Consider the following 18,792-nt stretch of genomic DNA (forward strand, 5'->3'; position numbering starts at 1 on the left):
AAATATCTCTTCGCAGATTTTGCAAAAAAAAGTGTTTCCAAACTGCTGAATGAAAAGTAAGGTTTATATCTGTGAGATGAATGGACACATCATAAAGCAGTTTCTCAGACAGCTTCCTTCTAGTTTGTATCCTGAGATATTTGCTTTTTTTGCCATTGGCCTCAATGAGCTCCCAAATGTCCATTTGGAGCAGGGACAAAAACAGTTTTTTGAACCTGCTGAGTCCTAGGAAAGCTTTAACTCTGTGAGATGAATGCACACATCACAAAGCACTTCCTCAGAAAACTTCTAATTTTTATATGAAGGTATTTCCTTTTTCACCATGAGTCACAATGTGCTACCAAATATCCCTTCACAGATTGTACAAAAACAGTGTTTCCAAACTGCTAAATGAAAAGAAAGCTTTAACTCTGCAAGATAAATTCATGCATCACAAAGCAGTTTCTCAGATATCTCCCATCTAGTTTTCATCCTGGGATATTCACTTTTTTGCCATTGGCCTCAATGAGCTCCCAAATGTCCATTTGCAGAATGGAAAAAAACAGTGTTTGCAAACTGCTGAATTGAAAGAAAGATTTAACTATATGTGAGATGAATGCACACATCACAAAGGAGTTCCTCAGAAAGCTTCTTTTTAGTTTTTATCTGAAGATATTTCCTTTTTCACTGTAGTCCTCAATGCACTACCAAGTATTTCTTAGAAGATTCTAAGAAAACAGTGTTTCCAAACTGCCAAGTGAAAAAGACAGTTTTAAGTCTGTGAGATGAATACACACAACACAATACGGTTTCTCAGACAATTTCCTTCTAGTTTTTATCCTGGGATAATTTCTTTTTCACCTTAGAACTCAATGAGCTGCCAAATGTCCATTTGCAGCATTGAAAAAAATAGTGTTTCCACACTGCTGAATCCAAAGAAAGGTTTAACACTGTGAGTTGAATGCACACATCACAAAGCAATTTCTCAGAAAGATTCTTTCAAATTTTTATCTGAAGTTATTTCCTTTCTCACCCTAGGCCTCAATGTGCTCCCAAACATCCTTTCATAAATTCTACAAAAAGAGCATTTGCAAACTGCAGAATGAAAAGAAATGTTTACCTCAGTGAGATGAATGCACATATCAGAAGGTGGTTTCTCAGATATCTTCCTTCTAGTTTTTATCCTTGGATATTCACTTTTTTGCCATTGTCCTCAAAGAGCTCCCAAATATCTGTTCTCAGATTCTACAAAAACAGTGTTTCCAAACTGTCAAAAGAAAAGAAATGTTTACCTCTGTGAGATGAATGCACACATCACAGAGCAGTTTCTCTGATAGCTTCCTTCTACTTTTTATCCTGGGATATTCGATTTTTTGCCATTGGCCTCAATGAGCTCTGAAATGTCCATTTGCAGATTCCAGAAAATCGTTGTTTCAAAACTGCTGAAAGAAAAGAAAATTTTAATTCTGAGAGATAAATTCACACACCCCAACGTGGTTTCTCAGATAGCTTCCTTCTACTTTTTATCCTGTGATATTCCTTTTTCTGCCTTTGGCCTCAATGAACTCCCAAATGTGCATTTCCAGATTCTACAAAAACAGGGTTTCCAAACTGCTGAATGGAAAGAAAGCTTTACATTTTTGAGATGAATATACACATCAAAAAGCAATTTCTCAGAAAGGTTGTTTCTCGTTTTTATCTGAAGAGATTTCCTTTTAACCGTAAGCCTCAGTTCACTCACAAATATCACTTTGCAGATTTTATAAAAAGAATGTTAAAGAGCTGAATGAAAAGAGAGGTTTAACTCTGTGTGATGAATACACACATCACAAAGCTGTTTCTCAGATACATTTTTCTAGTTTTTATTCTGGGATATTTGCTTTTTTGCCATTGGCCTCAATGAGCTCCCAAATTCCCATTTGCAGCATGGGCAAACACAGTGTTTCCAAACTGCCAAATCCAAAGAAATGTGTAACTCTGTGAGATACATGCACACATCACAAAGCAGTTTCTCAGAAAGCTTCTTTTTAGTTTTTCTCTGAAGATATTTCCTTTTTCACCATAGGCTGCAAAGCAATATGAAATATCTCTTCATAGATTCTAAGAAAACAGTGTTTCCAAACTGTTGAATGAAAAGAAATGTTTAACTCTGTGAGATGAATACATACATCACAAAGTGATTTTCTCAGATAGCTTCCTTCTAGTTTTTATTCTGGGATACTCACTTTTTCTGCATTGGTTTCAATGAGCTCCCAAAAGTCAATTCACAGAATGGACAAAAACAGTGCTTCCAAATGGAAAAATCCAAACAAGGCTTTAACTCTGTGAGATGAATGCACACATCACAAAGCAGTTTCTCAGAAAGTTGTTTCTAGTTTTTATTTGACAATATTTCCTGTCTAACAATAGGCATCAATTTGCTCCCAATTGTCCCTGCATAGATTATACAAAAACAGTGTTTCCAAACTGCAGAATGAAAAGTTTAACTCTGTGAGATAAATGCACACATTAAAAATCAGTTTCTCAGGTAAATTCTTTATAATTTTTATATGAAGACATTTCCTTTTTCACCATATGCAGTCATGTGTTACAAAATATCTATTCTCTGATACTAAGAAGACAGTGTTTCCAAACTGCAGAATGAAAAGAAACTTTTAACTCTGTGAGATAAATGCACACATCACAAAGTGGTTTCTCAGATAGGTTCCTTCTAGTTTTTATCCTGGGATATTCACTTTTTCGCCTTTGGCCTCAATGAGCTCCCAAATGCCCATTCACAGAATGGGCAAAAACAATGTTTCCAAAGTGTTGAATGAAAAGGAAGGTTTAACTCTGTGAGATGAATGGACATATCACAAAGCAGTTTTTCAGAAAGCTTCTTTCTAGTTTTTATCTGAAGATATTTCCTTTTTCACCATAGCCCTCAATGCATGACCAAATATCTCTTTGCAGATCGTAAGAAAACAGTGTCTCCAAACTGCTGAATGAAAAGAAAGGTTTAACTCTGTGAGATAAATGCACACATCACAAATACGTGTCTCAGATTACATCCTTCTAGTTTTTATCCTGGGATAATCTTTTTTTTGCCATTGGCATCAATGAGCTCCCAAGTGTCCATTCGCATAATGAAAAAAAGCAATGATTCCAATCTGCTGAATCCAAAGAAAGGTTTACCTCTCTGAGATGAATGCAGACATCCCAAAGCAGTTTGTCTGAAAGCTTCTTGCTAGTTTTTATCTGAAGATATTTCCTTTATCACCATAGGTCTTAATGCGCTCCAAAATATCTCTTTGCAAATTCTAAGAAGACAGGGTTTCCAAACTGCTGAATGAAAATAAAGGTTTAATTCTGTGAGATAAATGCACACATCACAAGTCAGTTTCTCAGATAACTTCTTTCTAGTTTTTATCCTGGGATATTCACTTTTTTGCAATTGGCCTCAATGAGCTCCCAAATGTCCATTTGCAGAATGGACAAAAAAAGTTTTTCAAAACTGCTGAATGAAAAGAAAGATTTATCTCTGCAAGGTGAATGCAGACATCACAAAGCAGCTTTTTAGAAAGCTTCTTTATAGTTTTTCTCAGAAGATATTTCCTTTCTCAACATAGGTCTCAATGCCCTGTCAAATATCCCTTCACATATTCTACAGAAAGAGTGTTTCCAAATTGCTGAATGAAAAGAAAGTTTTAAATCTGCAAGATGAATGCACGCATCACAAAGCAGTTTCTTAGATAGGTTTCTTCTAATTTTTATCCTGGGGTATTCACTTTTTCACCATTTGCCTCAAAGAGCTCACAAATGTCTATTTGCAACATGGACAAAAACAGTGTTTCCAAACTGTTGAATGAAAAGACACTTTTAACTCTGTGAAATGAAAGCACACATCACAAAGCATTTTCACAGATAGTTTAGTTCTAGTTTTTGTCCTAGGGTATTCTGTTTTTCACCATTGGCCTCAATGAACTCCCAAATGTCCATTTCCAGAATGGACAAAAACAGTGATTCCAAACTGCTGAATCCAAAGAAAGGTTTAAATGTGTGAGAAAAATGCACTAATCACAAAGCAGTTTCCTTCAAACCTTCTTTCTAGTGTTTATATGACGATATTTCCTTCTTTACCGTAGGCCTCAATGTGCTCACAAATATCCCTATGCAGATTCTACAAAAGAGGGTTTCCAAACTGATGAAAGGTTTAACTCTATGAGATGAATGCACACATCACAAAGCTGTTTCTCAGGTAGCTTCCTTCTAGTTTTTATCGTAGGATACTCACTTTTTTGCCATTGGCCTCAATGAGCTCACAAATGTCCAGATGCAGAACGGACAAAAACAGTTTCCAAACTAGAGAATCAAAGGAAAAGTTTAACCCTGTGGGTTGAATGCACTTATCCCAAAGCACTTTCTCAGAAAGCGTCTTTCTAATGTTCATATGAAATATTTCCTTTTTCACCATAAGCCTCATTGCACTCCCAAATATCCCTTCAGAGATACTACAAAAACAGTGTTTCCAAACTGCTGAATCAAAAGAAATGTTTAACTCTGTGAGATGAATGCACACATCACCAGTTTCTCTGAAAGCTTCTTTCTAGTTTTTATCTGAAGATATTTCCTTTTTCACCATAGACCTCTAGGCACTACCAAATACCTCTTCACAGATTCCAAGAAAACAGTGTTTCCAAACTGCTGAGAGAAACGAAAGGTTTAACTATGTGAGGTGAATTCACACATCACAAAGAAGTTTCTCAGAAAGCTTCTTTCTAGTGTTTATATGAAAATATTTCCTTTTTCACCATTTGCCTCAGTGTTGACCAAAATATCCCTCCACAAATTCTACAAAAACAGTCTTTCTAAACTGCAGAACTAAAGAAAGATATAACTCCATGTGATGAATGAACATACCAAGTATCAGTTTCTCAGATAACTTACTTCTATTGTACATCCCAGGATGTTCACTTTTTCATCATTGGTCTCAATGAGCTCCAAAACTTACATTCACAGAATGGACAAAAACAGTGTTTCAAAACTGCTGAATCCAAAGAAATGCTTAACTCTGTGAGATGATTGCACTCATCACAAAGCAGTTTCTCAGAGAGATTCTTTCTAGTTTTTATTTGAAGATATTTCCTTTTTCACCATATCCCTCAATGCACTAAAAAATATCTCTTTGCAGATTCTAAGATAACAGTGTTTCAAGCTGCTGAATGGAAAGAAAAGTTGAACTCTGCAAGATGAATGCACACACCACAAAGAGGTTTCTCAGGGAGACTCCTTGTATATTTTATCTTGGGATATTCAGTATTTCACCATTGGATTCAATGACCTACCAAATGTCCACTCACAGAATGGACAAAAACAGTGTTTTGAAACTGCTGAATGAAAAAAAAAGGTTTACCTCTGTGAGTTGATCACAAAGCAGTTTCTCAGAAAGCTTCTTTCTAGTTTTTATCTGAAGATATTTCCTTTTTCACCATAGGCCTCAATGTACTCCCAAATATCTCCTTGCAGATTATACAAAAGGAGTGTTTCCAAACTGCTGAACAAAAAAAAGTTTTAACTCTGTGAGAAGAATGCACATGACACAAGGCAGTTTCTCAGAATGCTTCTTTCTAGTTTTTATCTGAACATATTTCCTTTTTCACCATAGTCCTCAATGTGCTACCAAATATACCTTCACAGATTCTGTGAAAGATGTTTCTAAACTGCTGAATGAAAAGAAAGGTTTAACTCATCAAGATGAATGCACACATCATAAAGCCATTTCTCAGATAGCTTCCTTTTAGTTTTTATTCTGGTATATTCACTTTTTCACCATTGGCCTCTATGAGGTCTGAAATGTCCATTCACAGAATGGACGAAAACAGTGTTACCAAACTGCTGAATCCACAGAAATGTTTAATTTTGTGAGATGAATGCAAACATCACAAAGCAGTTTCTCAGAAAACTTCTTTATAGATTTTATCTGAAGATATATGCTTTTTCACTATAGGCCTCTGTGCACTCCCAAATATCCCTTCACAGTTTCTACAAAAACAGTGTTTCTAAACTGCTGAATGAAAAGAAAAGTTTAACTCTTCGAGATAAATGCACACATCACAAAGAGCTTTCTCAGATAGCTCCCTTCTATTTTTTATCCTGGGATATTTACTTTTTTGCCATTGGCCTCAATGAGCTCCAAAAGTCCATTTGCTGAACGGAGAAAAACAATGTTTCCAAACTGCTGATTCCAAAGAAAGGTTTAACTCTGTGAGATGAATGAATGCATCACAATACAGTTTCTCACAAAGCTTCTTTGTATTTTTATCTGAAGATATTTCCTTTTTCACCATAGGCCGCAATGCACTGCCAAATATCCCTTTGTAGATTCTATAAAAACAGTGTTTCCAAACTGCTGAATGAAAAGGGAAATACAACTCTATGAGATGACTGCACACATCACAAAGTGATTTCTCAGAGAGCTACCTTCTAGTTTTTATCCTGCGATATTCCCTTTTTCACCATTGGCCTCAAAGAGATCATAAATGTCCATTTGCAGAATGGAAAAAAACAGTGTTTCCAAACTACTGAATCCAAAAAAATGTTTAACTCTGTAAGATGAGTAAGCACATCACAAAGCAGTTTCTCAGAAAGCTTCTTTCTAATTTTTATCTGAATATATTCCGTTTTTCACCATAGGCCTCAGTGCGCTACCAAATATCCCTTCACAGATTCTATAAAAAGAGTTTCCAAACTGCTGAAAGAAAGGAAAGGTTTAACTCTGTGAGATGAATGCATACAACACAAAGCAGTTTCTCATATATCTTCCTTCTAGTTTTGATCTTGGGATATTCACTTTATCGCCATTGACCTCAATGAGTACCCAAATGTCCATTTGCAGAATATACAGAATGTACAGAAACAGTGTATCCACACTGCTGAATCCAAAGACAGGTTTCACTGTGTGAGATGAATACACACATCACAAAGCAGTTTCTGAGAAAACTTCTTTCTAGTTTTTGTCTGAAAATATTCCCATTTTCACCATAGGCCTCAATGCGCTGCAAAATACCCCTTTGCAAATTCTACAATAACAGTGTTTCCAATCTGCTGAATGAAAAGAAATGTTTAATTCTGTGAGAAGAATGTACACACCACAAAGCAGTTTCTCAGATAACTTCCTCCTAGTTTTTATCCTGGGATATTCACTTTTTCACCTGTGGCATTAATGAGCTCCCAAATGAGCACTCGCAGATGGACAAAAACTGTGTTACCAAACTGCTGAATGCAAACAAAAATTTAACTCTGGGAGATGAATGCACACATCCCAAACCAGTTCCTCATTAAGCTTCTTTCTAGTTTTTATCTTAAGTTATTTCCTTTTTCACCATAGGTCTCAAGGCGCTACCAAACATCTCTTTGCAGATGGTAAGAGAACAGTGTTTCCAAACTGCTGTAGGAAAAGAAAGATTTAACTCTGGGAGAAGATTTCACACATCTCTAATCGGTTTCTCAGATAACTTCCTTCTAGTTTTTATCCTTGGATAATCGTTTTTTTGCCATTGGCCCCAATGAGTTCCCAAATGTCCATTTGCAGAATGGAGAAAAACAGTGTTTCCAAACTGCTGAATCCAAAGAAAGCTTTAACTCTGTGAGATGAATGAACACATCACAAAGCAGTTTCTCAGAAAGCTTCTTTCTATTTTTTATCTTAAGATATTTCCTTTTTCACCACAGGCTGCAATGCTGTGCAAATATCCCTTCACAGGTTCTACAAAAACAGTGTTTCCAAACTGCTGAATAAAAAGAGTGGTTTAACTCTGTGAGATGAATGCACCCATCACAAAGCAGTTCTCAGAGACCTTCCTTGTCGTTTTTATCCCAGGATGCTCACTTTTTCTCCATTGGTCTCAATAAGCTCCCAAATGTCCATTCACAGAATGGACAAAATTAGTGCTACTTAACTGTTGAATCCATAGAAAGATTTAGCTCTTTGAGATGAATGCACACATCCAAAAACAGTTTCTAATTAGGGTCCTTTCTAGTTTTAATCTGAAGATATTTCCTTTTTCACCATAGGCCACAAGGCGCTACTAAATATTTCTGCACAGATTCTAAGGAAACAGTGTTTCCAAACTGCTGAATGAAAAGAAAGGCTTAATTCTGAGAGTGAATGCACACATCACAAAGCACTCTCTCAGAAATCTTCTTTCTAGTTTTTATCTGAAGATATTTCCTTTTTGGCCATAGGCCTTTAGGTGCTACCAAATATCTGTTCACAGATTCTAAGAAAAGAGTGTTTCCAAACTGCTCGATGAAAAGAAAGGTTTTACTCTCTGAGATGAATGTGCACATCACATATCTGTTTCTCAGATAGCTTCCTTCTAGTTTTTATCCTGGGATAGTCCCCTTTTCACCATTGACCTCAAAGAGTTCAGAAACGTTCAATCCCCGAATGGATAAAAACAGTGTTTCCACACTGTTGAATCCATAGAATGGTTTAACTCTGTGAGATGAAAGAACACATCACAAAACAGTTTCTCAGAAAGCTTATTTCTAGGGTTTACCTGAAGATTTTTCCTTTTTAACTATAGGCCTCAATGTGCTGCCAAATATCCCTTCACAGATTCTTCAAAAAAAGTGTTTCTAAACTACTGAATGAAAGAAAAGTTTAACTCTGTGAGATGAATGTACACATCACAAATCAGTTTCTCACATAACTTCTTCTAGTTTTTATCATGGGATATTCCCTTTTTTGCCATTGGCATTAATGAGGTCTCAAATGCCTATCTGCAGAATGGACAAAATCAGTGTTTCCAAAGTGCTGAATCCAAAGAAATGTTTGACTCTGTGAGATGAATGAACACATCACAAAGCAGTTTCTCAGAAAGTCTCTTTCTAGTTTTTATCTGAAGTATATTCCTTTTTCATCATAGGCCTCAATGAGCTCCCAAATAACCCTTCACAGATTCTACAAAAACAGTGTTTCCAAACTACTTAATGAAAAGAAAGTTTTAACACTGTGAGATGAATGCAGACATCACAAAGAGTTTTCTGTGATATCTTCCTTCTAGTTTTTATCCTGGGATGTTAACTTTTTCTCCATTGGACTCAATGAGTTCTGAAATGTCTATTCGCAGAATGGACAAAAACAGTGTTACCAAACTGCTGAATCAAAAGAAACGTTTAACTCTGTGAGATGAATGCAAACATCACAAAAGAGTCTCTTAGAATGGTTCTTTCTGGTTTTTATTTTAATATAATTCTTTTTCACCATAGGACTCATTGCGCTACAAAATATCTCTTAGCAGATCCTAGGAAAACAGTGTTTCCAAACTGTTGATTGAAAAGGAAGGTTTAACTCTGTGAGATGAATGCACACATCACAAATCGGTTTTTCAGATAACTTTCTTCTATTTTTTATTCAGGGATATTCGCTTTTTTGCCATTGGCCTCAATGAACTCCCAAAAGTCGATTTGCAGAATGGACAAAAATAGTGTTACCAAAGCGCTTAATCCACAGAAAGGTTTAACTCTCTTAGATGAATTCAGACATCTGAAACCAGTTTCTCATTAAGCTTCTTTCTAGTTATTGTCTGAAGATCTCTCCTTTTTCACCATAGGCCTCAAAGCGCTGCCAAATATGTCTTCACAGATACTAAGGAAACAGTGTTTCCAAAATGCTGAATGAAAAGAAAGTTTTAACACTGTGAGATGAATGCACGCATCTCAGATTGGTTTCTCAGATAACTTCCTTTTAGTTTTTATCCTGGGATGATGGCTTTTTCACCATTGGCCTCAATGAGCTCCCAAATGTACATTCGCAGAATGGACAAAAACAATGTTTCCAAACTGCTGAATCCAAAAATAGGTTTATCTCTGTGAGATGAATGCACATATAACAAAATGGTCTCTCAGAAATCTTCTTTATAGTTGTTATCTGATGATATTTCTTTTTGTCCATTCTTCGAATGGACTTTTGGGAGCTCATTGAGGCCAACAGCGAAAAAGTGAATATCCCAGGATAAAAACTAGATGGAAGCTATATGAGGAACTGTTTTCTTATATGTGCATTCATCTCACAGAGTTAAACCTTTCTTTTCATTCAGCAATTTGGAAACACTGTTTTTGTAGAATCTGCAAAGGGGTATTTGGGAGCACATTGAGGCCTATGGTGAAAAAGGAAATATCTTCGATAAAAACTAGAAAGAAGCTTAATGAGAAACTGCTTTGGGATGTGTGCATTCATCTCACAGAGTTAAACCTTTCTTTGGATTCAGCAGTTTGGAAACACTGTTTATGTCCATGCTGCGAATGGACATTTGGGAGCTCATTGAGGCCAAAGAAGAAAAAGCAAATATCGTAGGATTTAAACTAGAAGGAAGCTATCTGAGAAACCACTTTGTGATGTGTGCATTCATCCCACAGAATTTAAACTTTCTTTTCATATAACAGTTTGGAAACACTGTTTTTGTAGAATCAGTGAAGGGATATTTGGGAGCTCGTTGAGGCCTAAGGTGAAAAAGTGAATATCCCAGGATAAAAACTGTAAAGAAGATATCTAGGAAACCTTTTTGTGATGTGGGCCTTCATTTTGTGGAGCCAAACCTTTCTTTTCTTTCAGCAGCTTGGAAACACTGTTTTTTGTACAATCTTTGAAGGGATATTCAGGTGCACTTAGAGGCCTATTGTGAAAATGGAAATATCTTCCCATAAAAATTAGAAAGAAGTTTTCTGAGAAACTGCTTTGTGAGGTGTATATTCTCCTCACATAGTTACAGCTTTCCTTGGATTTAGCAGTTTGGAATCACTGTTTTTGTAGAATCTGTGAAAGGATAATTGGGAGAACATTTAGGCCTATGGCAAAAAAGTGAATATCCTAGGATAAAAACTAGAGGGAAGATATCTGAGAAACCGCTTTGTGATTTGTGCATTCATCTAGCTGAGCTAAACCCTTCTTTTCATTCAAAACTTTGGAAACACTGTTTTTGTAGAATCTGTGAAGTGATATTTGGGAGCACATTGAGGCCTATGGTGAAAAAGGATTATCATCATATAAAAATTTTAAAGAAGCTTTCTGAGAAACTTCTTTGTGATTTGTATATTCATCTCACAGAATTAAACTTTCTTTGCATTCAGCAGTTTGGAAACAGTTTTGGTCCATTCTGCGAATTGACAGTTGGGAGCTCATTGAAGCCAATGGTGAAAAAGTGAGTATCCCATGATACAAATTAGAAGGATGTTATCTGAGAACCCAATTTGTGATGTGTGCATTCATCTCACAGAGTTAAACCTTTTTTTATTCAGCAGTTTGGAAACACTGTTTTATTAGAATCTGCGAAGAGATATTAGGTAGCGCTTTGAGGCCTATGATGAGAAAGAAAATATCTTGTGATAAAAACTAGAAAGAAGCTTTCTGAGAAACTGCTTTGTGATGTATGCATTCATCTGTCAGAGCTAAACATTCCTTTGAATTCAGGAGTTCGGAAACACTGTTTTTGTCCATTCTGCGAATGGACATTTGGGAGCTCACTGAAGCCAGTGTCAAAAGGGTATTTATCCCAGGGTAATAACTAGAAGGAAGATAACTAAGAAACCACTTTGTGATCTGTGCATTCATCTCGCTAAGTTAAAATTACCTTTTCAGTCGACAGTTTGGAAACACTGTTTTTGCAGAATCTGAGAATGAACATTTGGGAGTTCATTGAGACCAATGTCACAAAAGGGAATATCCCAGAATAAAAAGTAGAAGGAAGCTATCTGAGAATCCAATTTGTGATGTGTTCATTTATCTTTCAGAGGTAAACTTTCCTTTTCATTGAGCAGTTTGGAAACATTGTTTTTGTACAATCTGCGAAGGCATATTTGGAAGCGCATTGAGGCCTATGGTGAAAAAGCATGCATCTTCAGATAAAAACTAGAAAGAAGCTTTATGAGAAACTGCTTTGTGACGTTTGCATTCATCTCACAGAGTTAAACATTTCTTTGGTTTCAGCAGTTTGGAAACACTGTTTTTGTCCACTCTGTGAAAGGACATTTGACCGCTCATTGAGGACAATGGCAAAAAAGCAAATATCCCAGGATAAAAACCAGAAGGAAGCTATCTGAGAAGCTGCTTTCACATGTGTGCATTCAACTCGCACAGGTAAGCCTTTCTTTTCATTCAGCAGTTTGGAATCATTGTTTTCATAGAATCTGCACAAGGATATTTCATAGCGAATTGAGGCCTCTGGTGAAAAAGAAAATATCTTGAGATATAAACTAGAAAGAGGCTTTCTGGGTATCTTCTCTGTGATGGGTGCATTCATCTCACAGATGTAAACCTTTCTTTTCAATCAGCAGTTTGGATAGACGGTTTTTGTAGGATCTGATAATGGGCTTTTGGGAGCTCATTGAGGGCAATGGTGAAAAGGCAAATATCCCAGGAAAAAAACTAGAAGGAAGCTATCTGAGAAACCACTTTGTGATGTGTGCATTCACCTTGCCTAGTTAAAATTTCTTTTCATTCAACAGTTTGGAAACACTGTTTTTGTATAATCTTTTAAGGGATATTTGGGAGCACATTGAGGCCTATCATGAATAAGGAAGTATCTTCAGATAAAAACTAGAAAGAAGCTTTCTCAGAAACTGTTTTGTGATGTAGGCATTCGTCTCACAGTGTTAAATCATTATTTGGTTTCAGCAGTTTGGAATAACTGTTTTTGTCCATTCTGCGAATGGACATATGGGAGCTCATTGAGGCCAATGGCAAAAAAACGAATATCCCAGGATAAAAATTAGAAGGAAGTTATCCGAGAAACTGCTTAGTGATGTGTGCATTCATCTTGCAGAGTTAAACCTTTCTTTTCATTCAGCTCTTTGGAAATGCTGTTTTTATAGAATCTGCAAAGGGATATTTGGGAGCATATTGAGGCTTAAGGTGAAAAAGGAAGTATCTTCAGACAAAAACCAGAAAGAAGCTTTCTGAGAAACTACTTTGTTATGTGTACATTCATCTCAAAGAGGTAAACTTTAGTCCTAATCCAGCAGTTTGGAAACAATGTTTTTGTAGAATCAGAAAATGGATATTTGGGAGCTCATTGAGGCCAATGGCAAAAATGCAAATATCCCACTATAAAAATTAGAAGGAAGCTTTCTGAGAAACCACTTGGTGATATGTGCATTCATAGTGCAGAGTTAATCCTCTCTTTTCATTCAGCAGTTCGGAAAAACTGTTTTTGTAGAATCTACTAAGGGTTATTTCGGAGCTCATTGAGGCCTATGTTGTAAAAGGAAATAACTTCATATAAAAATTAGAGAGCAGTTTTATGAGAAACCCTTTGTGTTGTGCATTCATCTCACAGAGTTAAAACTTTCTTTTCATTCAGCAATTTGGAAATACTGTCTCTGTATGATCTGCAAAGGGATATTTGAGAGTGCACTGATGCATATGTTGAAAAAGGAAATATCTACAGATAAAAACTAGAAAGTAGCTTTCTGTGAAACTACTTTGTGATGTCTGCATTTGTCTCATAGTATTAAACCTTTCTTTGGATTCAGCATTTTTGGAAACACTGTTTTTGTCTATTCTGTGAATGGACATTTGGGAGCTCATTGAGGCCAATGGAGAAAAAGCAAATATCCCAGGATAAAAACTAGAAGGAAGTTATCTGAGAGACAGATTTGTGAGGTGGGCATTCATCTCACAGAGTTAAACCTTTCTTTTCATTAAGCAGTTTGGAAACAGTATTTTGTAGAATCTGTGAGTGGATATTTGAGACTTCTTTGAGGCCAATGGTGAAAAAGGAATTATTTTCAGATGAAAACTAGACAGAAGCTTTACAAGAAACTGCTTTGTGATATGTGCATTCATCACACAGAGTTAAACATTTCTTTGCATGCAGCAGTTTGGAAACACTTGTTTTTGTCCATTCTGTGAATGGACATTTGGAAACTCTTTGAGGCCAATTCTGAAAAAGTGAATATCCCAGGATAAAAACTAGAAAGAAGTTATCTGAGAAACCGATTTGTGATCTGTGCATTCATCTCACAGAGTTAAACCTTTCTTTATTAAAGCAGTTTGGAAGCTATTTCCTTAGAATCTATGAAAGGATATTTGGGAGCACATTGAGGCCCTTGGTGAAAAAGGAAATAACTTCATATAAAAAATAGAAAGAAGCTTTCTGAGAAACTGCTTTGTGATGTTTCAATTCATCTCACAGAGTTAAACCTTTCTTTGGTCAGCAGTTTGTAAACACTGTTTTTGTTCATTCCGCTGATGTACATTTGGGAGCCCATTGAAGACAATGGCGAAAAAGCAAATATCCCAGGATAAAATCCAGAAGAAAGTTCTCAGAGAAACTGCTTTGTGATGTGTGCCTTCATCTCACAAGTCTTAAACCTTGTTTTTCATTCAGCAGTTTGGAAACACTGTTTTTGTCCATTCTGTGAATGGACATTTGGGAGCTCTTTGAAGCCAACGGCGAAAAAGGTAATATCCCACAATAGAAACCAGAAAGAATTTATCTGAGAAGCTGATATGTGATGTATACATTCATTTCACAGAGTTAAACCTTTCTTTTCATTCAGCAGTTTGGAAAAACTGTTTTCTTAGGATCTGCAAAGAGATATTTGGTGGTGCATTTAGTCCTGTGGTGAAAAATGAAATATCTTCAGATTAAAACTAGAAAGAGCCTTTCTGAGAAACTGATTTGTGATGTGTGCATTCATCTCACAGAGATACAGCTTTCTCTGGATTCAGCAGTTTGGAAACACTGTTTTTGTCCTTGCTGCAAATGGACATTTTGGAACTCTTTGAAGCAAATGGCAAAAAAGCAAATATCCCAGGATAAAAACTAGAAGGGAGTTATCTGAGAAACTGATTTGTGATGTGCTCATTCATCTCACAGAGTTAAACCTTTCTTTTCATTCAGCAGTTTTGAAACACCATTTTCTTAGAATCTGCGAAGAGATATTTGGTAGTGCATTGAGGCCTAGGGTGAAAAAGGAAATATCTTCAGTTAAAAACTAGAAAGAACCTTTCCGAGAAACTGCTTTGTGATGTGTGCATTCATCTCATAGAGTTAAACTTTTCTTTGGATATAGCATTTTGGAAAAACTGTTTTTGTCCATTCTGAGATTGGACACTTCAGAGCTCATTGAGGACAATGACAACAAAGTGAATATCCTAGGATAAAAACTAGTAGTAAGATATCTAAGAAACTGTGTTGTGATGTGTGCAATCATCTCACAGAGTTAAACTTTTCTTTTCAATAAGCAGTTTGGAAACACTGTTTTGAAGAATTGGTGAATGTATATTTGAGAGCACACTAAGGCCTAGGGTGAAAATTGAAGTATCTTCAGATAAAAACTAGACAGACGTTTTACGAAAAACTGCTTGGGATGTGTGCATTCATGTCCCAGAGTTAAAGTTTTCTTTGAATTCCCCACTTTGCAAACAATATTTTTGTTCATTCTGTGAATGGACCTTTAGGAGCTAATTGAGGCAAATGACGAAAAAGTGAATATCCCAGGAAAAAAATACAAGGAAGTTGTCTGGAAACCCATCTGTGATAAGTGCATTCAACTCACAGAGGCAAAGTCTTCTTCTCATTCAGCAGTTTGGGAACACTCTTTTCTTAGCATCTGTGAAGTTTTATTTGGGAGAGAATTGAGGCCCATGGTGAAAAAGGAAATATCTGCAGATAAAAACTAGAAAGAAGCTTTCTGAGAAAGCGCTTTGTGATGTGTGCCTTCTTTTAACAGAGTTAAAGCTTTCTTTGGATTCTGCAGTTCGGAAAAACTGTTTTTGTCCATTCTGAGAAACAGATTTGTGATGTGTGCATTCATCTCACAGAGTTAAAGCTTCCTTTTAATTCAGCAATTTGGAAACACTGTTTTCTTAGAATCTGCAAAAAGACATTTTGTAATGCATTGAGTCCTAAGATGAAAATGGAAATATATTCATATAAAAATTAGAAAGAAGCTATCTGGAAAACTGCTTTCTGGTGTATGCATTCATCTCACAGAGTTAAACCTTCTCTGGATTCAGCAGTTTGGAAACACTGTTTTTGTCAGTACTCTAAATGGACATTTGAGAACTCATTGAGGCCAAAGGTGAAAAAGTGAATATCTCAGGATAAAAACTAGAAGGAAGATATCTGAGAAACTGCTTTGTGATGTGTGCATTCATCTTGCAGAGGTAAATATTTTTTTTCATTCAGCAGTTTGGAAAAACTGTTTTTGTAGAATCTGTGAGGGGATAGTTGGGAGCGCAATGAGGCCTATGGGGAAAAAGGAAATATCTTCAGATAAAAACAAGAAAGAAACTTTCTGAGAAAGTGCTTTGTGATGTTTTCATTTCTTAGAATCTGCAAAGGGATATTTGGTAGTGCATTGAGGCCTATGGTGAAAAAAGAAGTATCTTCAGGTAAACACTAGAAAGAATCTTTCTGAGAAACTACTTTGTTATGTGTGCATATCTGCTTTGTTATAAGTTAAACCTTTCTTTGAATTCAGCAGTTTGCAAACACTGTTATTGTCCATTCTGCGAATGGACATTTGGGAGCTCATTGAGGCCAATGTTGAAAAAGCGAATATCCCAGGAAAAAACTAGGAGGAAGTTTTCTGAGAAACTGATTTGTGATGTGTGCATTCATAACACAGAGTTAAACATTTCCCTCCATTCAGCAGTTTGGAAACACTGTATTCTCAGAATCTGCAAGGGGATATTTGGGAGCACATTGAGGTCTATGGTGAAAAAGGAAATATCTTCAGATAAAAACTAGAAAGAAGTTTTCTAAGAAACTGCTTTATGGTGATTGCATTCATCTCATGGAGTCAAACTTTTTTTTGGATACAGCAGTTTGGAAACACTGTTTTGTTCATTCTGTAAATGGACAATTGAGAGCTCATTGAGGCCAATGGTGAAAAAATGAATATCCCAGGATAAAAACAGAAGGAATTTATCTGAGAGGCTGATTTCTGATGTATGGATTTATCTCACAGAGTTAATCCTTTCTTTTCATTCAGGAGTTTGGAAACACTCTTTTTGTAGAATATGTGAAGGGTTATTTTTAAGCACATTGAGGCCTACGTTTAAAAAGGAAACATCTTCAAATAAAAACTAGAAAGAAGCTTTCTGAGAAACTGCTTTGTGAAGTGTCCATTCACCTCACAGAGTTAAAGCTTTCTTTTAATTCAGAAGTTTGGATACACTCTTTTCTTAGAATCTGCGAAGAGATATTTTGTAGTGCGTTGAGGCCTATGGTGAAAAAGAATATATCTTCAGATAAAAACTAGAAACAAGTTTTCTGAGAAACTGATTTGTGATGTGAGCATTCAACTCACAGAATGTAAACTTTCTTTGGATTCAGCAGTTTGGAAAAACTGTTTTTGTCCATTCTGTGAATGGACATTTTGAAAGTCATTGAGGCCAAAGACGAAAAAGTGAATGTCACAGGATAAAAACTAGAAGGAAGTTATCTGAGAAGCAGATTTGTGATTTGTGCATTCATCTCACAGAGTTAAAGCCTACTTGTAATTCAGCAGTTTGGAAACACTGTTTTCTTAGAAAATGCAAAGAGATATTTTGTAGTGCATTGAGGCCTATGGTGAAAAAGGAAATATCTTCAAATAAAAACTAGAAAGAAGCTTTTTTGAGAAACTGCTTTGTGACATGTGCATTCATCACATGGAGTTAAACATTTCTTTTCACTCAGCAGTTTGGAAACACAGTTTTCTTAGAATCTGCCAAGAGATATTTGGTAGCTCAATGAGGCCTAGGGTGAAGAAGGAAATAACTTCAGATAAAAACTAGAAAGAACGTTTCTGAGAAACTGCTTTGTGATGTATGCATTCATCTCACAGATTTAAACATTTCTTTGGATTCAGCAGTTTGGAATCACTGTTTTTGTCCATTCTGTGAATACATATTTGGGAGCTCATTGAGGACAATGGTGACAAAGTGAATATCCCAGGATAAAATCTAGAAGGAATATATCTAAGAAACCACGTTGTGAAGTGTGCAATAATCTCACAAGGTTAAATCTTCCTTTTCATACAGCTGTTTGGAAATACTGTTTAGTAGAATCTGCAAGGGGATATTTTGGAGTGCATTCAGGCCTACGGTGAAAATGTAATTATCTTCAGATAAAAATGAGACAGATGCTTTAAGAAAAACTGCTTTGTGATGGGTGCATTCATCTACCAGAGATAAAACTTACTTTGAATTCAGCAGTTTGCAAACACTGTTTTTGTCCATTCTGCAACTGGACTTTTAAGAGCTCATTGAGGCCAGTGGTGAAACAGCAAATATCACAGTATAAAAAGGAGAAGGAGGTTATCTGAGAAACCTATCTGTGATGTGTGTATTCATCCCACAGAGGTAAACCTTTCTTTTCATTCAGCAGTTTGGAAAAACTGTTTTCTTAGATTCTGCGAAGGGATATTTGAGAGCACATCGAAGCCTATGGTGAAAAAGGAAATAGCCTCAGATAAAAACTGAAAAGAAACTTTCTGAGAAACTGCTTTGGGATGTGTGCATTCATCTCACAGAATTAAATTTTCGTTGGAATCAGCAGTTTGGAAATGCTGTTTTTGTCAATTCTGTGAATGGACATTTTGGAGATCATTGAGGACAATGAAGAAAAAGTGAATAGCCCAGGATAAAAACTAGAAGGAAGTTATCTGAGAGATAGATTTGTGATGCGTGCAATCATCTCACAGTGTTAAACCTTTCTTTTCTTTCAGCTTTCAGCAGTTTGGAAACACTGTTTTTGTCCATTCTGTCAATGGACATTTGGGAGTTCTTTGAGGCCAAAGGCAACAAAGTGAATATCCCAGGATAAAAACTAGAAGGAA

The sequence above is a fragment of the Pongo pygmaeus genome, chromosome X, assembly GCF_028885625.2.
Source record: "Pongo pygmaeus isolate AG05252 chromosome X, NHGRI_mPonPyg2-v2.0_pri, whole genome shotgun sequence".
Classification (NCBI taxonomy): Eukaryota; Metazoa; Chordata; class Mammalia; order Primates; family Hominidae; genus Pongo; species Pongo pygmaeus.